Source organism: Dermacentor albipictus, chromosome 3 (assembly GCF_038994185.2).
Source record: "Dermacentor albipictus isolate Rhodes 1998 colony chromosome 3, USDA_Dalb.pri_finalv2, whole genome shotgun sequence".
In the NCBI taxonomy this organism is placed as follows: domain Eukaryota; kingdom Metazoa; phylum Arthropoda; class Arachnida; order Ixodida; family Ixodidae; genus Dermacentor; species Dermacentor albipictus.
The window spans coordinates 118862228-118886837 of record NC_091823.1 but is presented as its reverse complement, the minus strand read 5'-3'; the positions used below and the strand labels follow the sequence as shown (position 1 = coordinate 118886837).

General features: G+C 46.1%; 1 protein-coding gene and 1 long non-coding RNA gene across 6 annotated transcripts in view; one reads left to right on the top strand and one right to left on the bottom strand.

The window, feature by feature from the left end:
- Positions 1-24610, top strand: part of LOC139057558 (uncharacterized) — a 302935-nt gene that overhangs the window by 253736 nt on the left and 24589 nt on the right. The window lies entirely within an intron of this gene.
- On the bottom strand, positions 4603-6810 carry LOC139057560 (uncharacterized). The gene is made up of 3 exons (XR_011512900.1): positions 6503-6810; positions 6299-6413; positions 4603-4699 (listed from the first exon to the last, which is right to left on the bottom strand). It is a non-coding gene; the product is annotated as an uncharacterized lncRNA (long non-coding RNA).

Genomic DNA, 24610 nt, shown 5'->3' with positions numbered 1-24610 from the left:
ATACACTGAAAGATCAGGCCGACTCACTTGGGGAGCACTTTGAGAGTGTATCAAGCTCAAAACATTATTCGCAATCCTTCCTAAAATATAAACAAATAGAAGAATGCAAGCCCCTCATCAATAAATACCGACAGAATCAACCGTACAATTGCCCTTTTAGTATTGCCGAATTGAAAGCTGCCTTGAGCGCATGCAAAAGCTCCTCACCGGGATCCGATAGAATCATGTATGAAATGCTCAAAAACTTACACAATGACACGCAAGAAACACTACTTACACTTTTCAACACTATGTGGGACGCAGGGTACCTTCCAACAGCATGGAAAGAAGCTGTTGTGGTCCCTGTTTTGAAACAAGGGAAAGACCCTTCTTCAGTGGCAAGTTACCGCCCGATAGCCCTCACAAGCTGCATGTGTAAGGTATTTGAAAAAATGATAAATCGGCGACTCATCCATTCCCTTGAACAAAACAAAATGCTTGATCCCTTTCAGTGTGGCTTCCGAGAAGGGCGCTGCACAACCGACCATCTTGTACGTATTGAAGGACATATTCGTGACGCGTTTGTACACAAACAGTTCTTCTTATCGATATTCCTCGATATGGAGAAGGCGTACGATACGACCTGGCGCTACGGAATCTTGAAAGATTTGTCAGAAATGGGCATTCATGGTAATATGCTAAACATAATAAAAAGCTACTTGTCCAATCGTACCTTCCGGGTGAAAGTAGGCAATGTGCTGTCACGTCCTTTTGCACAAGAAACCGGTGTACCCCAGGGTGGCGTGCTCAGTTGCACACTCTTTATTGTTAAGATGACAACACTTCATGCTTCCTTACCACCGGCCATTTTGTATTCAGTCTATGTGGACGACATTCAAATCGGTTTCAAATCCTGTAATCTCGCAGTGTGCGAGCGACAGGTACAGCATGGTTTGAACAAGGTGTCAGGGTGGGCAGAGAAAAATGGATTCAAAATCAATCCTCATAAGAGTTCTTGTGTTTTGTTCACAAGGAAGAGAGGCCTAGTTCCGGATCCCTGCTTGGAAGTCTGTGGACAACAGATACCTGTAAACAAAGAACATAAATTTCTAGGTGTCATACTTGACTACAGACTCACTTTCGTCCCCCACATTAAACATCTTAAAGAAAAATGTCTGAAAACAATGAACATAATGAAACTTCTTTCCCAGACCACGTGGGGTAGTGACAGGAAGTGTTTAATGAATCTATATAAAAGCCTCATTCGATCACGACTAGACTACGGTGCCGTCATTTATCACTCTGCCGCCCCGAGCGCACTAAAGATGCTAGACCCTGTTCACCATCTGGGCATCCGTTTAGCCACAGGAGCTTTCAGAACGAGTCCCGTACAAAGTTTATATGCAGAATCAAATGAGTGGTCACTTCATCTGCAGAGAACATACATTAGCCAAACATATTTTCTGAAAGTCCACTCAAATCCACAACATCCCTGTTTTAATACCATTAATGACATGACATATGCTACACTCTTTCGCAATCGTCCCTCCGTAAGACAGCCTTTCTCGCTGCGTGTGAGGGAGCTTAGTGATCAAATGCATGTCCCACTCCTCGAGCTCCCCCTAATGCATCCAGCCAAGCTGCTACCTCCTTGGGAGTGGCAGCTGATACAATGCGACACATCTTTCGTTCAAGTTACAAAGCACGCTTCAGATATCGAAATCCAAATGCATTTCCGGGAACTCCAGCACAAACACTTCTGCACGGAGTTCTACACAGACGCATCGAAGTCACATGACGGGGTGTCCTATGCAGCCGTCGGGCCATCCTTCTCGGAATCCGACGCACTGCATCCGGAAACTAGTATCTTCACGGCTGAGGCCTACGCAATATTGTCGACCGTGAAGCATATAAGGAAATCAAAACTCAAAAAAAAAAAAATCAGTTATATATACGGACTCCCTAAGTGTTGTGAAGGCTTTGATATCGTTCTGCAAGCACAAAAATCCTGTAATAATTGAACTCTATTCCGTCTTATGTGAAGCATATGCATCTAACCAGTATGTGATTATATGCTGGGTGCCAGGTCATAGGGCCATCGAAGGTAATGTTCTGGCGGACCAGATGGCCACGTCAGTTGCATGGCATTCTGCTAATCCCACCGCTGCAGTTCCTGTCACGGATCTGAAGCCCTTCTTACGGAGGAAACTACGCAACCACTGGCAACGCCTATGGGACGCGGAAACAAATAATAAGCTCCACGTGATCAAGCCACAGTTAGGATTCTGGCCCTCTGTAACAAAATCACGCCGAACAGATGTCCTATTCTGTCGTCTGAGAATAGGACACACATTTGGCACGCATAACTATTTACTCACTGAAAATGATCCTCCAACCTGCGGTAGATGCGGGGAGAGGCTGACCGTCCTCCACGTCCTCCTGGAGTGTCGGGAAGCCGAATATGAAAGAAAGAAACATTTTCCCTTAGCCTACCGGCAGCGCATCCCCCTTCATCCTGTTATGTTACTCGGCCAAGAACCTTTGTTTGACACCAACGCAGTCCTAAATTTTCTGAAAGATGTTGTCTTGCATGTTTTTAGCCCTACATGTTCATAGCGGGTCCTCTCTTCAGAGGACGCCGCTGTGATAGCTCCTTGGTATAGCACATGCCTCTAGACCCTTGTTTTCAAGGGCTCTGGCGAGGCAGCAGTGCTCCAAGTAATTTTACCATCTTATACATTTTATATTTTGCATCATTCTTGTACGATGGATTTTAATGTTCATAGTATTCGTCATTAGTCATCGCCATAATTTTATAGTACGTAGATTTTACGCACTTTACAGCGAATATTTTTAGGCCACTTTACAGCCAAGTCACATCTTCCATAATACATCGTCAACATTACAACTTGTCATGGCGCTCTTTGGCCAAACCTGGCCCTTGCGCCACAAAAAACCACACATCATCATCATCAACATTCACAGCATTAATTCATAACAAATTCATAAGGAACTACTAGTACTCGATATTTTATGTAATACATGGACAAAAAACAGAATGAATGCCAGATTGAAAATTGTGGGATAAAATTGGAACAGTTTGCAAAGACGCACTTGTATTTGCTATAGGAAAGAAGCGTAACAAATATTATGAGACATACAAAATGTATTGCCGCCAAATAGGCACCATCTCCAAAAAAATAAACATTTTTCATTAAACAGGTCTTGCACTACAACAATTTAACTGCAGACACCACAGTTGGGCGTGCCATACGACGAAGCAGTTCCTCCATATAATACATAACAGAACATTGCCTATCTTGCAGTAAACTCTTGTTTTCTACTCCGTTTTCTTGCCGGCATAGCATTTCTTGTAGTTTCTATAAGTCTCCATCTTGGCAGGCTCTCGAACACTTCAAACAACCACAGACGGGCCAAAGCAAAATGCAAACACGAAACTAACTGGGCTTCAGCTGCCAGTATTCAGGGACTGTTTGCACTGTTGTTGCTCTAGGAGTCAAAGTCCAATGAAATGGCAGCATGCTCTGATTCGCTGCTGCTCACTCTTTCAATAAAATCAGTTGCAGACACTGAGATTGCGAGCTCTGCTATCTTTCGAAGCACATGCATGCCGCTTCCGAAGGTGGCCATTTTTGCCTTCTGCTTTGATGTTCGCAAAACTTCAGAGTGCGTTTAAAAATCACCGCCTTGTGGGAAAAAAGTGAACTGCTTAGGAAACAATATAAGTTCTCCTCCATGTCCAATGGCAGTGTGTCTGTGAGCAGTGCAGGTCTCAAAAGCGGTGTTTCAATCCATTAACGTGGGCTATAACAACGCCTAATGGCGCGGTAGAAGAGCTAACAGTAGTTGCCGTTCTAACGAACCAGTTGGGAGCATCGTTGAGGCTGCTGGTAGTTTTCCTTGTCTAACAGCAGTATGTCCATGACTGGCATCACACGTCACATGTATACTGCAAAGTCAAGACAGCATCATTGAGTGTCGAGCTCTGGCAGACCAACCGTGTCAGCTTGTGCTCACACCGTTGACAGGAAGAGCTTTAGCTTGTAGTGGTGCGTCCATGCCCAGCGTTGGAAGCATTGGCACGTACACAGCTTTTGATTGATGAGGCTTAGAATTGACTTTTACTGCAGCTGTCACTTGTCACATGTGACACAACACCCCCGCAACTCCACACAAGAGTTTTCACTCCTTGATGACTCATACCTCAGCGCCGTGCCCACACTTTTACTGCACCCAACACACACAACACTGAAGTTCACATGAGAAGTCACACCACCACATAAGCTATCATGGCACACACAATATGCTTTTTCACACACACACACAACACACACACACACACACAAGGACGATGCCACTCGGTGTCCATTGAGCTCCACCAGATCAACCATGCAACACAGCAAGTTGTGCTTACGCCTGGGACAGGAATAGCTTTAGCCAGTGGTGGCATCCATGTCAATGGCTCAGAAGTGTCCAAAGAGATATAACTTTATTATATCTGATTGGGTCCAGGGGTGGCGGTGGTCGGGTGACTAACCCCCAGTCCCCCCTTCCTTAGACGGCGGCCACTCAATGCTTGCTGCCGGCGTCTTCGGACAGTCCAGAGTTGCTCCTCTGGGTCCAAGCAGTCAAAGCTCCCATGCAGTTGGCTCGAACAAGGATCGGTCATAGCAGGAGTGCCACCTCGCCAAGCCTGCCTCTGAAAAAAGATGTCTTAGATTAAGCCACAAATATACTAACTGTATTTTTTCAACATACTTTACAGAAACAGACACCATATTTATTCAAATGTAAGGTGATTCTCAATTTACTTGGCTTAGAAGTAATCTCCCACCTTATTGTGAGGCTGATGGTTTCAGTTACTGTTAATATGGTAGCAGCAGTGCCATGTTTTAAGTAATCTAGTTGTAAACTTCGGAAAGCAAAACTGCACTTGCCACCAAAAATACAAAGGGAGTGCCTTTGATAAAGTCACTGAGAGAAGAATTTAACTGCCCGAAAATAATGCAATGGCAGCTGTGACATTGAGAGGCTTCCATAACTAAAGCCTGGCATGTTTACGGTAAACACTGAAATGCTGAAAATGCAAGCAAATGCACCACAATTGCACATAAATAATGAAACCACGAACATACGGCAAGGGTGTACTTTGTCTCGGAAATAGAAAAAATATTACAATTAAAATGCAAAACGATGCTACAAAGAAATGGGAAAGGACACACAAAAGTGCATGCCCACAGGGCTTCATTCATTGTTACTGTCAACTGCAGTCTCAAAAACGAAAGGAAGGATGTGTGCTGTATGCCTGTCCCTGTCAGCAAGAACAGGTCATCTTCCGTGAAATCCACCAAGGTCTTCAGAGATGCCCATGACACAATAGAGCATGGCAAAGTTGATTACACAGTGAGCTGCCGCACAACTTCGAACACTGCTTCTATGACACACCTGCATAAGTGCCAACTGCACTAGGTCACGTTTAACAAAAGAAATCTTTATATCTGTATCAGGGATCCAAATGTAGGGCATGCTCAGAAGTGGAAATATTGCAATAAAAGTAAAGGTTGCATTATATTCATACAAATACAATACGTCAACAAGTGTTTGTAAGGAGAGGCATAACAGATATGCAGAGCATGCCCATGTGCCATATTTGTTTGTTTTTTTTTCCTTTTAGAGAAAGCCAGAAAACAATATATGCAAGCAATTGCCCAGCACTTGTCTGCGATTACTTATTACGCGATATAAATAATGCATGCCAACATGTATTTGTAAACACAAGTTTGTCACATGAATTGTGAGCACTTCCTTTGGTCACTATAAAGGTCGTGCAAGTTATTTCATTTAAGTAAATCTTTTGTGTCCGAAAGGAAGTGCTCGGGTGGGAGTCAAACCATCGACCTTGTTGGAATTAACAAGGATGAGTAAGCAAATTAAGGGGAATGAGCAAGTAAATGAAGAGGAGGACAACCAAGAGGGATGACTAAGCAAATTAAGGGGGATGTGTACATCATGTCTCCATCGTTAACGCATCAGCACTTGGGTCTTTGCCTTTAAGTCTTAGGGATAACATAAGAGACCATGTGAATTTTCTTTATGGCCTTATTCTTATTGGCTAAACAATGAAAGTAAACACATACCGAGAAAACGGACAAGACACGGTGCTGCATTTCCTTACACTGTTTAGCCACAACGAATACATACCAACTAGGCCACTTTACTGCCTCTACACCTTATATTAGTTTGCATATTCTTCTTCCCTCTCCGAACTGAGCAATCGCCTCATAAGTGAATAAATTACCTATTTTTTTCTCATGTCTTGGAGCATTTCTCCAATGAAGTAGTTAGGTTTTTTTTTTTTCTTTCGCCCGGGTCCTTGTTTTCTGGATGCCGATCCACGAAGTGGGAAAATGCGTCTGTTAGAGGAAAGAAAACATATTCGGTGTGAGTGTCAGCACTGATACTATAGTACCGTATGTAAGAACAACTTGCAAGCGGCACTTACTGTTTAAGGCCAGGAGTTTTTTTGGCGTCATTGGCTTTTTGGCAGTGGTGTCTGGGTTCTTCACGAACCTTCGGCATATTTGCCCTTTGACACTGCGTTCCTTCAATTCGGCCGCTGTCCACAAGCAGCGGGCTCCCTCTTTGCAAAAGAGGGAGTCCCGCGGCACACACATCAATGCTGCCCACTTGTCCGACGGTATGACAATGCCGTGTCCAATGTGGACCTGCGCAATAATTAACATTGAGAAAAAACTAGATACCAAGGGCATAAGATTGCAAAAGAACTAAAACAGTAGTGTCTCTGAATTACCTGGCCATTGTCATCCTCAAAGAAAGGTGGCAGGTGTCACGAGACATCCCCCCCTTGTTGCTGCACATTCAAGACAAATGAAAGAAGTGTGGTGTCCAAATACTTTCCTATAATCATATATCTAAGGCAGAAGCAAGCAACACAACACAAAAGACAACCAGTAAAATTAAGACACAGGTGCAAAATTCAGCAATAAGCAAAAAGTATAAAATAATAGAACTTCCTTCTTGGGCATTTTGGGGGGGTTTATTCAACATTTTTGGCATCCTATCTAGGGCCCCCCAAAATGTTTAATAGATTGGAATCTAGAGGTGTGCCAGCAGCTGTTTGTGATAGGGATGTGCGAGTAGTACCTTTTCCTGTATCCATTACAAATTGAATAGTACCAGAAGTGAGTCATGCTGAATATTGAATGTTCCGAACAATTTTGTTTTGTTTATGTGAATCAATCCCACAGTGCCAACAGGCATTATCTTGGGGCACATAAGGTAGTGTACAACATTATCAGTAGTTTCATCACACAACTCCCACCTGTCACAAATTCCATTCCATTCCACATAAATCATGTTGTAAACACAGATGTAACCAGCAATGCAATTGGAAAAATTAAAGATAGGCATTTTCTCAAAGAATACTTAGTATCTTTTCGTCAAAGATATGCATAGCAAGTTTAGAAAACGTATTCTAGCCCTGCGAACTGTTTTTTAGCATTCCTTTACCATTTGACTCTACAATTAGGGAAATGCAGAATGCCTGTGGCAAAGCTGCGCTGATTGCAGCTGGTGCTGCAGGCACAACATTCTGAAACTGCAAGGACATCAGCAGCATGTCAGAGTGGCATATATCAGCATTAATTCACAGTTTACTCAAACAGGGGACAAGGAAAGTTTCTGTTAATGCACACATGCACAGTGCACCATAACATTTCACTCCACGAACACATGCAAATCACCTCTGCCGAGGCCCTGCTGGCTGCAGCTGGCACTGCAGGCCACACACCCTAGAACGTGCAAGGAGCGACGTCATCAGGATAGCCACAGCATGTCACAGTGGCACATCAGCATTCATCCACAGTCCACTCAAACATTTTCTATTAATGCACACGTGCACAGTGCACCATAACATTTCACTCCACGAAAACATGCCAATCACCTCTGCCAAGTCCCTGCTGGCTGCAGCTGGCGCTGCAGGCCTCACATCCTAGAACGTGCAAGGAGAGACGTCATCAGGATAGCCACAGCATGTCACAGTGGCACATCAGCATTCATCCACAGTCCACTCAAACATTTTCTATTAATGCACACGTGCACAGTGCACCATAACATTTCACTCCACGAACACATGCAAATCACCTCTGCCGAGGCCCTGCTGGCTGCAGCTGGCACTGCAGGCCACACATCCTAGAACGTGCAAGGAGCGACGTCATCAGGATAGCCACAGCATGTCACAGTGGCACATCAGCATTCATCCACCATCCACTCAAACATTTTCTATTAATGCACACGTGCACAGTGCATCATAACATTTCACTCCACGAAAACATGCCAATCACCTCTGCCAAGCCCCGCAGGGGCGTCTGCATCAGCAGGCGTTTGGTGCGTTGCGACACCACGGACCCGAGCACATGAGGGTTGGACCCTCCCGCGTGTAGCCGTGCGCGGCTTAGCCGTGTCCGGGGAAAGGGGGATCCTGGAGGTTGAGCCGATGCCGGGTGCTCGGACCTTTAAGGCCCCCCGGCGGAGGCAACACACCTCTTTGGCCTCTGCTTCACGTAGACGGCACCCCGGGACTGACCCACCCGGGGGAAATCGGTAGTCGCCTCTTCCTATCTCTCTCTCCTCAAACCTTCGTCTTTATCTCCCACATTTTTACCTTTCCTGTCTTCTTCTCTCTTCCATTTACTTCCTTTCTCCACGGCGGCAAGGGTTAACCTTGTGTGGATATCCAACCTTGGGTACACCATATTTGGTTATAGTGACGGCGTACGGCTGGCGTCGTGCAGGCTTGGACACAAGCCCTGCCGCGTCCCCTCGTTGGGCTCCGTGGTGGGCGGTCGGCGCTGTTGCCGAACACACACACTTTCCTATGGCAGCTCAAATCTCTGTTGTCCATGATCGGCGTCTCAAAAGATGCCGCACCGAAGTACCATTTCAATTCTCCTTTCGAAGCAACGCTCCATCTTTCCCCAAATACTATGTAGTCCACAGTGAAAGTAACACGCCTATTAGAAAGCTTTCTGCATTCCTGGTCGCCAAATGCCTGAAAGATAAAATCGGACAGACATACAAAGCCTCCAAAATGTCTAGCGGGGACCTCCTCCTAGAACTGAATAGTAAAGATCAAGCAGATAAGCTATCTGAACTTACGAGTATTGGCGATGCGGCAGTGACTGTCTCAGCCCACAGAACACTTAACACAAGCAGGGGAGTAATATCTGAAGAAGACTTTATTGGTTTAAGCGACGAGGAACTGCTGGAAGGTTTCCAGGAACAAAATGTCACCAAAGTACAAAGAATAGTAATCCGCAGAAAAGACCCAGAAATCCCCACCAAACACGTCATACTCACCTTCGGAACAAGCGTAATGCCTACTTCACTCGATGCAGGTTATGTCAAAGTCAATGTGAGACCATATATTCCAAATCCCAGACGTTGTTTTAAGTGCCAAAGATTTGGACATGCTTCACATGCATGCCGAGGGCAAACAACTTGTGCTAAATGCAGCTCTAACGACCACCAATCAGAGAATTGCACCTCTTCGCCACATTGTGTTAACTGCAAGGGAGATCACCCAGCTTATTCGCGGTCCTGCCCTTGCTGGAAAAAAGAAAAAGAAGTCATTGCCCTAACTGTAAAAGAAAAAATTTCGTTCTTTGAAGCCCGAAAGCGGCTATCATATCTTCCGCGAAGAAGTTATGCCGATGTGGCGCAGGCGGGGGCAGCGCCACAGAGGCCTCCGGAGTCCTCCGAGCCCACGCGCAGTGGTGCCGAAGTGCCTCCTCCCGCCCCCGTGGTGGAAGCAGTCAGTACTGCTCCACCCTCTTCGGCGGCCCTGCAGACACCAGTCCCACAGGGCCCTAAAATCAAACGAACTCCAAGGCCCGAGGCGCGTGTCTCGGCGCCTAACTCTCGGTCCTCCAGCGCCTCAGAGAGAGCGATGGAGGTCGACACAAAAACCCCGGTGTCATCGACACCGAAGGACAAGCGCTCTCTAGAGCGCGGTAAGAGGGACAAAATCCCAGTAACCACTCAAATTAAGAAAGGGATAGCCTAAAGGTTATCGCTCATTTCTATTAGCCTTTTTATCCATGTCACCTATAATCCCACCTCTTAGTTTTTCATAGTGCCATTTCTTACCCTTCAATTCCAAGATGGCTTTTATTATTCATTGGAACTGTAGAGGCCTTTTACATAACTTAGGTGACATCAAAGACTTGTTAAGTAACTTCTCTCCTGTGGCCTTGTGCTTACAAGAAACAAACTTAGGCGAAAAGCATAAAAACATTTTAAAAGGATTCACCGTTGTACGGCGCGATCGTACTCAGGCGAACCGGCTTTCGGGTGGCGTAGCTATAGTTCTACGGAACGGCATTGCAGCTAGAGAAGTTACCATTAATACTCACTTGGAAGCCATTGCTGTCACGGTTTTAGCACATAAAACCATTACCATTTGTTTAATGTACATTCCACCACATTCCCATTTTACTGTAGGAGATATGGAGTTAGTTTTAAACCAGCTACCCAAACCTTTTTTAATTACAGGTGATTTTAACGCTCATAACATCTTATGGGGTAGCAAAACAACTGACACCAGGGGACAAACACTTGAAGATTTTATCCTGACTAACGAAATAAGCCTTTTAAACACTGGTTCGGCAACGTACTGCTCCCCAAGCACAGGAGCTATGAGCTGTCTTGATCTGGCGCTGTGCACTCCATCTCTGTTGATCGATTTTAAATGGAGTGTTATTAACAATCCTTATGGTAGTGATCATATGCCCGGCATTATTAAAAACACATCTCCTTTCCCTACAGTCCCACTAAGACCACCCCGTTGGAAACTCCATCTAGCAGACTGGCCTCTCCTCAGCGAGAAGGCCAGTCTTGACCACATATCAGATCAACAAACAATAGACGAAATGAATGAAAATATTATTGCCTCCATACTTGCTGCAGCAGAACAGACGATCCCGCAGTCCTCCGGCTTCTTAAGGAAAAAACTAAAACCCTGGTGGACGAATGAATGCACTCAAACTAAAAAAGCACAAAACAAAGCATGGGGTATCTTTCGGTGATATCCAACATATGATAACCTCCTGAATTTCAAAAAAGCAAAGGCGAAAGCCAGGTACACGCGTAGGCAAGCCGAAAGACAGTCCTGGCAAACCTATGTATCCTCCATCAATAGCTCAATAACATCCAAAAGAATGTGGGATCAGCTTCGAAAGTTTAGAAGCGAGTACGCTCCTTATACGATCCCTATACTGTCACCTCCAGGTACACAAACGAATTTAAAAGAACAAGCAGATATATTAGGGCAGCATTTCCATAACATATCAAGCTCACTAAACTACTCCACTGAATTTCAAAAGTATAAACAATCAGCAGAAAAACAAAAACTTCCGACAGCAGGAAGTTCCGAGAAACCATATAATGCACCCCTAACACTTTCCGAAATTAACAGAGTACTCACTACCGGCAAAAAAACAGCGCCAGGTCCGGACAGAATACATTACACAATGCTCGCACACTTATCCTCAAAAGCAGTTAAGACTTTGCTCCGCTTTTTTAACATAATCTGGGAAACAGGAAAAATGCCGAATGCGTGGAAAAAAGCCATTATAATCCCTTTCTTGAAAGCTGGAAAGCATCCTACAACAGCTACAAGCTACCGACCTATAGCACTAACAAGCTGTCTCGCCAAGTCCTATGAATCTATTATAAACATCAGATTGACATACGTCCTCGAAAATGAGAACCTGCTCGATAATCATCAGTGTGGGTACAAGAAAGGCTGCTCCACAACAGATCATCTAGTTCGGTTAGAACACGAGATACGTGCGGCCTTTCTACAAAAGCAATATTGCCTCACAGTTTTCTTTGATCTCGAAAAGGCGTACGACACAACATGGAGGTTCGGTATTTTAAGGGATCTAGCGGACTTAGAGATCCGCGGGACCGCGGGAATTTAAGAATGCTTAAATGTCTCGCTGATTTCATGTCCGATCGAACATTCCAAGTGCGTTTAGGAACGGTGCTGTCCAGCGTATTTATTCAGGAAAACGGTGTACCTCAGGGATGCGTATTGAGCACAACATTGTTTGTGGTGAAAATGAACTCGCTCAATAATGTAATTCCATCTTCTATAATGCACTCACTATATGTGGATGACCTTCAAATTGCATGTCGTGCATCGAACATGGCAAGCTGCGAACGACAAATTCAAAATACACTCAACAAACTAGCGCAGTGGGCATCTGAAAACGGCTTTCGCTTCTCAAGTGAAAAAACGATTAGTGTTGTCTTTACACAAAAAAGAGGCCTACAACCAGATCCCATCCTTAAACTACAGGATGCCACACTACCCGTGAAACAAGAACAGAAGTTTCTGGGTGTTCTGTTTGATAAAAAGTTGAACTTTCTCGCACACGTCAATAGTATTAAAATCAAAGCGAACAATGCACTTAACATTCTAAAAATCCTCTCCCGGAAACGCTGGGGCTCTGACCGTAAATGCCTGCTACACATCTACCGCACTTTGGTGCGTAGCATATTAGACTATGGTAGCATTACATATGGTTCAGCCAGACTATCTTACGTCCGACGACTTGATCCAGTCCACAACTTAGGACTACGACTAGCATGCGGTGCTTACAGAACATCACCTATACAGAGCTTACATGTTGAATGTAATGAACCTCCTTTACAGCATCGCAGAGCGCTACTAACTTTTTCCTACATACTCAGAATCCGATCCTCACCACAACACATATGCTATAACATCGCCACAAAGTGCAGCTCACGCTTACATTACACAAATAAACCAAACATGATTAGGCCGCTTATCTTGCGATACGAGGAATACTGTCGGGATTATGACATCCCTCGGGAAGTCCTCCAGGTTGCCAGAAAGCCAGAACGTTTACCCCCGTGGTGTAATTTCACAGCGTTATGTGATTGGACACTAACACATCTAAAGAAAAGAGACACACCACATCAACACATTATACAAGAATTCCGATCTCTTCAAGACAAGTACATAAACTACATAGAATTTTATACTGATGGCTCCAAAACGGAAAAACACGTGGGTGTAGGGGCTGTAACAGAAAATTGGGAAACATGTATTCGATTACCTCAGCATGCCTCTGTCTACACAGCCGAAGTGTACGCGATATGGACGGCAGTTCAAAAGATCATTGCTGACAAACTTGAAAACACTGTCATATACACCTCTGCTTCACATAGACGGCACCTCCAGACTGACCCACCTGGAGGACATCGGCAGTCGCCTTTTCCTGTCTCTCCCTCCTCAAATCTTCGTCTTTATCTCTCACTTTTTGACCTTTCCTGTCGCCTTCTCTCTTCTTTTTACTTCCTTTCTCCTGGCGGCAAGGGTTAACCCTGTGTGGCTATCCAACCTTGGGTACACCATATTCGGTTATAGTGACGGCGTACGACTGGCGTCGTGCAGACTTGTATGCAAGCTCTGCCGCGTCCCCTCGTTGGGCTCCGTGGTGGGCGGTCGGCGCTGTTGCCGAACATATACAATTTTTCATGGAAACTTCTTTCCCTTCCCTTGCTGATCGCCCTCAGAAACGAGGGCGCACCGAAGATGTCTTCAAGTTTTTTGGACGTCAAATCCAGAATTTTCCCCGCTTTCACGTTATACACGCTGAAAAGCCAAACAAAGTAGCCCGAAACATTTCACCATTCCTTGTTTCAAAATCCCTGACCGATGCTTTTGGTCCAGGTTACAAGGTGTCGAGGATGGCAAGCGGCGACCTCCTCTTGGAGCTCCGCGATCTAAAACAATACGAGAAACTACCGCAACTAGTGTCATTTGGCGAGACCCCCATTACAGTAACCCCACACCGTACAATGAACACCACCCGTGGTGTTGTGTCAGATGATGATTTACTTGAGCTGACTGAAGCGGAACTCCTGGAAGGCTTCAGCGAACAAAATGTGATCAACGTCAGAAGAATAAAGATGAGGCGTGATGGTAAAGAGATTCAGACGAGGCACCTAATAATTACTTTTGGATCAAGTATCTTGCCCGAGTCAATCGAGGCCGGGTACATCAAGCTCCGTGTTAGGCCTTACGTGCCCAATCCACTCCGATGTTTCAAATGTCAGCGCTTCGGCCACAGCTCGCAGAGCTGCCGCGGCCGCCAAACTTGTGCTAAATGCAGTGCCACAGAACACACCACTGAAACTTGTGAGAACGCTCTCCACTGTGTAAACTGTGATGGGGAGCACGCCGCGTACTCGCGGTCGTGCCCATCGTGGAAGAAGGAAAAAGAAATTGTAACCATAAAAGTAAAAGATAATATATCGTTCAAAGAGGCACGAAGGCGGGTAGCATACCTGCCAAAGAAAAGCTTTGCCGAAGTGGCGCGTCAGGGGGCAGCGTCACAACGGCCTCCGGTGGCTGTCCGACCCACAAGCAGTGAGTCGGCAGTCACGCCATCTGCCCCCGCGGCGGTTGCAGCTAGCGCTGCTCCGTCTACCCAGCAGACGGGGCCACCGACCCCGAAGGTGAGCGCAGCCGAGGCTGCCCCACTCTCCCCGGCCCCTTCCAGCGCTGGCAACAGCCGGCGCAGCCAAATTCCTCAGGGAGCCCCATCGACCTCCGCGCTGGTGGGCGCTGGGGTCTTGCCCTCCAAGGCGGGACTCTCTCTGAAAACTTCTCGCTCGCAAGAGCACGTGTCCGGCGCCTCACAAGAGGCAATGGACACAACACCTATCCTCAAGGCGCACCTAGCGCCTAAGGAGCGGCGAGGCTCCCTCGAACGCTCCAGGAAGGGCAAAACTCCCGTTACAGGGCCTCGAAAGGCTCTGTAATTTAATCATTGTAATTTCCATAATCACTACTTCTCTTTCTGTACACACAGCACCTACTGACCTCCAATATGGATACACAAATAATTCAATGGAATGTCAGAGGTCTTCTCAGAAACCTTGATGATGTGCAGGAACTTATACAAAAACACAATCCAAAAGTGCTGTGTTTACAGGAAACACATTTAAAAAACAAACACACAAACTTTCTTCGACAGTATCTAACTTTTCGCAAAGATCGCGATGATGCCGTCGCATCATCGGGCGGTGTTGCCATAGTCACTCATAGAAGTATAACTTGCCAACCTTTACAGCTACAAACGCCCCTTGAAGCAGTGGCGGTTCGAGCTGTCCTACTAAACAAACTCATCACTATTTGCTCGCTTTACATACCCCCGCATTACCAACTAAACAAACATGAATTTCAGTCCTTGATAGATCAATTGCCAGAGCCCTATGTTGTTCTTGGCGATCTCAATGCGCACAGCAGCCTGTGGGGAGACTCTCGTATCGATGCGCGAGGCCGTCTCGTTGAACAGTTCCTTTTTTCGTCTGGTGCGTGCCTACTAAATAAGAAAGAACCCACATATTACTCTCTTGCAAACAGAACCTTTTCGTCAATAGATCTTAGTATAGTTTCCGCGTCTATACTAGTCGAACTCGAATGGGAAGTTACCAACAATCTTTACGGAAGCGACCACTTCCCTATACTGCTAAAAACACATAAAGAAAAAGAATGTCTACCACAGGCTCCTAGGTGGAAGATCGATACAGCCGACTGGGAGAAGTTCGGAAACTTAACTAGTATCTCATGGAATGACATGTCTTGTTTAGGAATTGATGCTGCTGTGCAGTATCTCACAGCCTTCATTATAGATATTGCATCTAAATGCATATCAGAAATAAATGGCTTGGCATACAAACGGCGTGTCCCGTGGTGGAACGACGATTGTAGGATCGCTCGTAAAAAACAGAACAAAGCGTGGGGGTTGCTACGAGCGTCTCCCACTGCGGAGAATCTTATTAACTTTAAGAAAATAAAGTCCCAGGGCAGGAGAACCCGCCGACAGGCTAGAAGAGAAAGTTGGGAGAAGTTTTTATCGAGTATAAATTCCTATACAGATGAGGCCAAAGTCTGGAACAAGGTAATTAGGATAAGAGGGCGACAAACATATTCACTACCTCTAGTAAACACACAAGGCGATACACTAAAAGACCAGGCAGACTCACTTGGGGAGCACTTTGAGCGAGTGTCGAGCTCAACGCACTATTCCCAAACCTTTCTTAAACATAAAGAAATAGTGGAGCGTAAGCCAATCATACGAAAGTCTAGGCAGAATGAACCGTATAATCGGCCTTTCGGTATTGCCGAGTTGAGAGCTGCCTTGAACACATGTAAAAGCACTGCACCGGGACCAGACAGAGTCATGTATGACATGATCAGACACCTACATACAGACGCACAAATTACACTTCTTACACTATACAATACTATTTGGGCTTCGGGATACCTCCCATCCACATGGAAAGAAGCGATTGTGGTTCCTGTTCTAAAGCAGGGAAAAGACCCTTCCTTGGCGGCAAGTTACCGTCCGATAGCTCTAACTAATTGTCTGTGTAAGCTTTTTGAAAAAATGATTAATCGCAGACTTATACATTTCCTTGAGCTCAACAATATACTCGATCCTTATCAGTGTGGATTCCGAGAAGGGCGGTCCACAACCGATCATCTTGTGCGCACGGAAGGAAATATCCGTGATGCCTATATACATAAACAGTTTTTTCTATCAATATTCCTCGATATGGAGAAGGCATATGACACGGCATGGCGTTACGGGATCTTGCGAGACCTGTCGGAAATTGGCATCCGTGGAAATATGCTGAACACAATTGAAAGCTATTTGTCAAACCGTACCTTCCGGGTAAAAGTCGGCAATGAACTCTCACGTCCCTTTACGCAGGAAACTGGTGTACCCCAGGGAGGCGTGCTCAGCTGCACTCTCTTTATCGTCAAGATGAACACGCTACGTGCTTCTCTACCACCTGCCATTTTTTACTCCGTATACGTAGACGATATACAAATAGGCTTCAAATCCTGCAACTTCACAGTATGCGAAAGACAGGTACAGCAGGGCTTGAACAAGGTTTCCAAGTGGGCAGACGAAAACGGATTTAAGGTCAACCCCCATAAAAGTTCTTGTGTTCTCTTCACAAGAAAGAGAGGCCTGCTCCCAGATCCTTGTGTAGAACTGGGCGGACAACAAATTCCTGTCAGCAAAGAACACAAATTCCTTGGTGTTATTCTTGACTCTAGGCTCACTTTCATTCCTCACATAAAACATCTTAAAGAAAAATGTCTAAAAACAATGAACCTACTTAAAATCCTATCCCACACATCATGGGGTAGCGACAGGAAGTGCCTGTTGAATCTTTACAGGAGCCTAGTTCGGTCACGAATAGACTATGGAGCCGCAGTATATCACTCTGCTGCCCCGAGCGCGCTAAAGATGTTAGACCCCGTACACCATCTGGGAATCCGTCTGGCCACTGGCGCATTTAGAACAAGCCCTGTTGAAAGTCTGTATGTTGAGTCCGATGAGTGGTCACTCCATTTTCGGAGAACTTACATCAGCTTCAACTATTTCCTGAAAGTGCGCTCTAATAAGGAACATCCGTGTTTCACAACCGTTAACGACTTGACATGTGAAACACTTTTTCATAACAGGCCCTCTATGAGACTTCCTTTCTCACTGCGTGCAAGGGAACTTAGCAGGGAAATGGATGTCCCAGTTCTCGAACAACGCCTAATGCCTCCAGCTAAGCTAGTACCGCCCTGGGAGTGGCAGCTGATAGAGTGTGACACATCCTTTGTACAGGTCACAAAACATGCGCCAGAGACACATATCAAAATGCACTTCTTGGAGCTCCAGTACAAGTACTCGTGCACAGAGTTTTATACAGACGCTTCTAAGTCGCATGCCGGGGTGTCATACGCAGCCATTGGCCCATCCTTCTCGGAATCCGGTGTACTGCACCCTGAAACAAGCATATTTACGGCTGAGGCCCATGCACTATTGTCGGCTGTGAAACATATCAGAAAATCAAATATTCAGAAAACAATTTTATTTACAGACTCCTTAAGCGTCGTAAAAGCCTTGAAGTCGCACTGTAAACACAGAAACCCCGTAATTACTGAGCTCTATTCCGTCCTCTGTAGAGCGTATATGTCTAACCAGCATGTCATTATATGCTGGGTGCCTGGACATAGGGGCATCGAGGGTAACGTTCTAGCAGACCAGATGGCCACATCAATTTCATTGCATACAGTCAGTCCTACTGCTTCGGTGCCTGTCACGGACCTGAAGCCTTTTTTAAGAAGGAAACTGCGAAACCACTGGCAACGTAAGTGGGACGCAGAAGTAAATAACAAACTGCACGTGATAAAGCCACAATTAGGTTTCTGGCCTCCTGTAACAAAATCCCGCAGGACAGATGTCCTATTCTGCCGTCTTAGAATAGGACACACTTTTGGAACACATAACTTCTTACTCACGGGAAACGAGCCTCCAACTTGCGGTAGATGCGGGGAGAGGCTGACCGTCCTCCATGTCCTCCTGGAGTGTCGGAAAGCCGAATCTGACAGAAAGAAACATTTTCCGTTAGCATACCGGCAGCATATTCCCCTTCATCCTGTAATGTTACTCGGCCCAGAACCGCTCTTCGACACTAACGCAGTCCTAAGTTATCTGAAAGATGTTGTGTTGCATGTTGTTAGCCCAACATGTTCGTAGCGTCTTCTCTCTTCAGAGGATGGCGCTGCGATATTTCTTTCGTGTAGCACGTGCCTCTAGGCCCTTGTGTTTGAAGGGCTCTGGTGAGGCAACAGTGCTCCAGGCATTTTTACCATCTCATATATTTTCTATTCTGCATCATTCTTTCACGATGGATTTTAGTGTTCATAGTATTCGTCATCTGTCATCGCCATAATTTTATAACAAGTTAATTTTACGCACTCTACAGCGAATATTTTTAGGCCACTTTACAGCCAAGTCACATCTTCCATAATACATCATCAACATTACAACTTGTCATGGCGCTCTTTGGCCAAACCTGGCCCTTGCGCCACAAAAAAAACCACACATCATCACACTGTCATATACACAGATTCATTAAGCGTACTGAAGGCTCTACTCATGAAATCCCAAAGTGAACCCTTGTTAGGCGATATTTTGAATGCATTAACGTCAAACAAATATGGCAGATCAATTAAGTTATGCTGGGTACCAAGCCATGTTGGTATATTGGGTAACGAAGCGGCGGATAGATGCGCATCAATGGCAGCGTACAAAAACATTCAAAATACAGCACTTCCATATAAAGACAGTGTCAATGCGATTCGGAAGGCCTTGACGTCAAAATGGCAACGCGATTGGGACACTTGTTTAAGCAACAAGCTTCATCTAATTAAACCTGTCATTGGAGAGTGGAAATCATGCAGTCACCAGCAACGATTCTACGAGGTGATCTTGTGTCGACTTCGAATTGGACACACACATCTGACGCACAATTTCCTTCTCCGAAAAGAAAACCCGCCAACTTGCGAAAAATGTAATGAAGCTCTTACAGTCATGCACATCTTAATAACATGTCCACACATCGATACACTGAGACGGAGGTTTTTACACAGCCTGTATAAATTGCACATCCCATTACACCCTACCCTATTACTAGCAGATAACCCCCTAGTGCCATTTCCTAACCTCTTCGACTTTTTAGAAAAAACTGGCTATTTACACCAGCTATAATGTAATGCAGGTTTACCTGCCCTAACGGTCCTTTTTATTTTGTCTTGTGATTGGCGCAGCATGGCCTCAGTTGCCTTTGTGCCACTAAACCCAAACTAACTAACTAACTAACCTCTGCCAAGTCCCTGCTGGCTGCAGCTGGCGCTGCAGGCCTCACATCCTAGAACGTGCAAGGAGAGACGTCATCAGGATAGCCACAGCATGTCACAGTGGCACATCAGCATTCATCCACAGTCCACTCAAACATTTTCTATTAATGCACACGTGCACAGTGCACCATAACATTTCACTCCACGAAAACATGCAAATCACCTCTGCCCAGGCCCTGCTGGCTGCAGCTGGCGCTGCAGGCCTCACATCCTAGAACGTGCAAGGAGCGACGTCATCAGGATAGCCACAGCATGTCACAGTGGCACATCAGCATTCATCCACCATCCACTCAAACATTTTCTATTAATGCACACGTGCACAGTGCACCATAACATTTCACTCCACGAAAACATGCAAATCACCTCTGTCGAGTCCCTGCTGGCTGCAGCTGGCGCTGCAGGCCTCACATCCTAGAATGTGCAAGGAGAGACGTCATCAGGATAGCCACAGCATGTCACAGTGGCACATCAGCATTCATCCACAGTCCACTCAAACATTTTCTATTAATGCACACGTGCACAGTGCATGCACCATAACATTCTACCACACGACCACATCCCCGCAGGGGCGTCTGCGCAAGCAGGCGTTTGGTGTGTGGCGACACCACGGACCCGAGCACACGAGGGTTGGACCCTCCCGCGTGTAGCCGTGCGCGGCTTAGCCGTGTCTGGGGAAAGGGGGATCCTGGGGGTTGAGCTGATGCTGGGTGATTGGACCTTTATGGCCCCCCGGCGGAGGCAACACACCCCTTTGGCCTCTGCTTCACATAGACGGCACCCCCGGACTGACCCACCCGGGGGAAATCGGTAGTTGCCTTTTCCTGTCTCTCTCTCCCTCCAGCCTTCGTCTTTCTCTCACTTTTCATCTTTCCTGTCTTCTCCTTCCTTCCGCTTACTTCCAAATTTTCCAGGCAGCAAGGGTTAACCTTGTGTGATTAGCCAATCTAGGTTATTTCATATTTGGTTATAGTGATGACGTACGGCTGGCGTTTACAGGACCTGTTCTTACAGTCCCTGTAGCGTCCCCTTGTAGGACTCCATGGTGGGTGGCTGGCGTTATTGCCGAAAACTAAGTTCTCCTATGGCAAATTCTTTCCCACCCCTCCTTGATCGCCCTCAGAAAAGAGGGCGCACCGAAGATGTTTTCAAGTTCCTTGGTCGTGAAACACCCAACTTCCCACGATTTCATGTTATTCACTCGGAAAAGTCAGACACACAAGTACGCACAATCTCCCCATTTCTAGTTTCAAAGTCCTTAACTGAGGCCCTTGGTCAAGGTTACAAGGCAACAAGGATGGCAAGTGGAGATCTCCTCTTGGAGCTCCAGAATCTGAAACAATTTGAGAAGTTATCCAGTCTCGTGTCATTTGGGGACGTTCAAGTGACAGTGACTCCGCACCGCACTATGAACACTTCACGCGGCGTTGTCTCAGATGATGACCTGCTTCAGCTGACGGAGGCAGAGCTCCTAGAGGGCTTCAATGAGCAAAATGTGGTTAATGTGAAAAGAATAAAGATGAGGCGCGATGGTAAAGAAATTGCAACCAAACACCTAATCCTCACTTTCAATTCAAGTGTCCTGCCCGAATCGATCGAGGCCGGGTACATAAAGCTCCGTGTCAGGCCTTACGTGCCTAATCCGCTCCGATGTTTCAAATGCCAGCGCTTCGGCCACAGCTCGCAGAGCTGCCGAGGCCGCCAAACTTGTGCTAAATGCAGTGCCAAAGAACACACCACCGAAACCTGTGAGAACGCTCTCCGCTGTGTAAACTGCGATGGGGAGCACGCCGCGTACTCGCGGTCGTGCCCATCCTGGAAGAAAGAAAAGGAAATTGTTACAATTAAAGTCAAGGAAAATATCACTTTCAAAGAGGCACGCAGGCGGGTTTCATACCTGCCCAAGAAAAGCTTTGCCGAAGTGGCGCGTCAGGGGGCAGCGTCACAACGGCCTCCGGCGGCTGTCCGACCCACACACAGTGAGTCGGCAGTTACGCCGTCTGCCCCTGCGGCGGTTGCAGCTAGCGCTGCTCCGCCAACCGTAGAGAAGGGACCATCGATCCCGAAGGTGGGCGCAGCCGAGGCTGCCTCAACCTCCCAGGTCCCTTCCAGCGCTGGCAACGGCCGGCGCAGCCAAATCCCTCAGGGAGCCCCAACGACCTCCGGGCTGTTGGGCGCAGCGGTCTTGCCCTCCAAGGCGGGACACTCCCTGATAACCTCTCGCTCGCAAGAGCACGTGTCCGGCGCCTCACAAGAGGCAATGGACACTACACCTATCCTCCAGGGGCGCCAAGCGCCTAAGGAGCGGCGAGGTTCACTCGAACGCTCCAGAAAGGGCAAAACTCCCGTTACAGGGCCTCGAAAGGGCTCTGTAATTTAATCACTGTAATTTCCATAAACACTACTTCTGTTTCTGTACACACAGCACATATTATCTCCCAATATGGATACACAGATAATTCAGTGGAACGTCAGAGGTCTCCTTAGAAACCTTGATGATGTTCAAGAATTAATCCACAAACACAATCCCAAAGTGCTGTGTTTACAAGAAACAAACTTAAAACCCAAACACACCAACTTTCTCCGACAGTACATAACTTATCGCAAAGATCGCGATGATGCTGTCGCATCATCGGGCGGTGTCGCAATTGTTATCCATAAGAGCATTGCGTGTCAACGTTTACAGCTACAAACGCCTCTCGAAGCAGTGGCGGTTCGAGCTGTTCTCCTAAACAAACTCATCACCATTAGCTCTCTTTACATACCCCCACATTACAAATTACCGAAACATGAATTTCAATCCTATGTAGATCAATTGCCAGAACCTTATGTTGTTCTTGGCGATTTCAATGCACATAGCACCTTGTGGGGAGACTCTCGTATAGATGCGCGAGGTCGTCTCGTTGAACAGTTCCTTTTTTCTTCCGGTGCGTGCCTTCTCAATAAGAAAGAACCCACATATTACTCTCTTGCAAACAGAACCTTTTCGTCAATAGATCTTAGTATAGTTTCCGCGTCTATACTGCCCGAACTCGAATGGGAAGTTACGAGCAATCCTTACGGGAGTGATCACTTCCCCGTACTGCTAAGAACATCTAATGAAAATGAATTTCCTCCACAAGCCCCTAGGTGGAAGATACATACAGCCGACTGGGAGAAATTCCGAACACTTACTAACATCTCGCTGGCTGATATGTCTTCTTTAGAAATCGATGCAGCTGTGGAGTACTTTACAGCCTTCATCATAGATGCCGCAACTAAATGTATATCACAAGTAAATGGATTGGCAGGCAAACGGCGTGTCCCCTGGTGGAACGATGATTGTAGGATCGCTCGTAAGAAACAAAATAAAGCGTGGGGGTTGCTACGCGCCTCCCCCACTGCGGAGAATCTTATCAATTTTAAAAAAGTAAAATCCCAAGGCAGGCGAACCCGCCGACAGGCCAGAAGAGAGAGCTGGCAGAACTTTTTAACAGGTATCAACTCGTATACAGATGAGGCCAAAGTCTGGAACAGGGTTAGTAGAATAAGAGGGCGACAAACATACTCCCTCCCTTTAGTAAACACACAAGGCGAAACCCTGCAAGACCAGGCAGATTCACTTGGGGAGCACTTTGAGCGTGTGTCAAGCTCAATCAATTATTCCCAGTCCTTTCTTAAACATAAAGAAATAATAGAACGTCAGCCAATCATACGGAAATCCAGGCAGAATGAACAGTATAACCAGCCTTTCGGTATTGCCGAGTTGAGAGCTGCCTTGAACACATGTAAAAGCACTGCACCGGGACCAGACAGAGTCATGTATGACATGATCAGGCACCTACATACTGACGCACAAGTTACACTTCTTACACTATACAATACTATTTGGGCTTCGGGATACCTCCCATCCACATGGAAAGAAGCGATTGTGGTTCCTGTCCTAAAGCAGGGAAAAGACCCTTCCTTGGCGGCTAGTTACCGTCCGATAGCTCTAACTAATTGTCTGTGTAAGCTTTTTGAAAAAATGATAAATCGCAGACTTATACATTTCCTTGAGCTCAACAATATACTCGATCCTTATCAGTGTGGATTCCGAGAAGGGCGGTCCACAACCGATCATCTTGTGCGCATGGAAGGAAATATCCGCGATGCCTTTATACATAAACAGTTTCTTCTATCGATATTCCTCGATATGGAGAAGGCATATGACACGGCATGGCGTTACGGGATCTTACGAGACCTGTCGGCAATTGGCATCCGTGGAAATATGCTGAACACAATTGAAAGCTATTTGTCAAATCGTACCTTCCGAGTAAAAGTCGGCAATGAACTCTCACGTCCCTTTACGCAAGAAACTGGTGTACCCCAGGGAGGCGTGCTCAGCTGCACTCTCTTTATCGTAAAGATGAACACGCTACGTGCTTCACTACCACCTGCCATTTTCTATTCCGTATACGTAGATGATATACAAATAGGCTTCAAATCCTGCAACCTTACAGTATGCGAAAGACAGGTACAGCAGGGCTTGAACAGGGTTTCCAAGTGGGCAGACGAAAACGGATTTAAGGTCAACCCCCACAAAAGTGCTTGTGTTCTCTTCACAAGAAAGAGAGGCCTGGTCCCAGATCCTTGTGTAGAACTGGGCGGACACCAAATTCCTGTCAGCAAAGAACACAAATTCCTTGGTGTTATTCTTGACTCTAGGCTCACTTTCATTCCTCACATAAAACACGTTAAAGAAAAATGTCTAAAAACAATGAACCTACTTAAAATCCTATCATACACAACATGGGGTAGCGACAG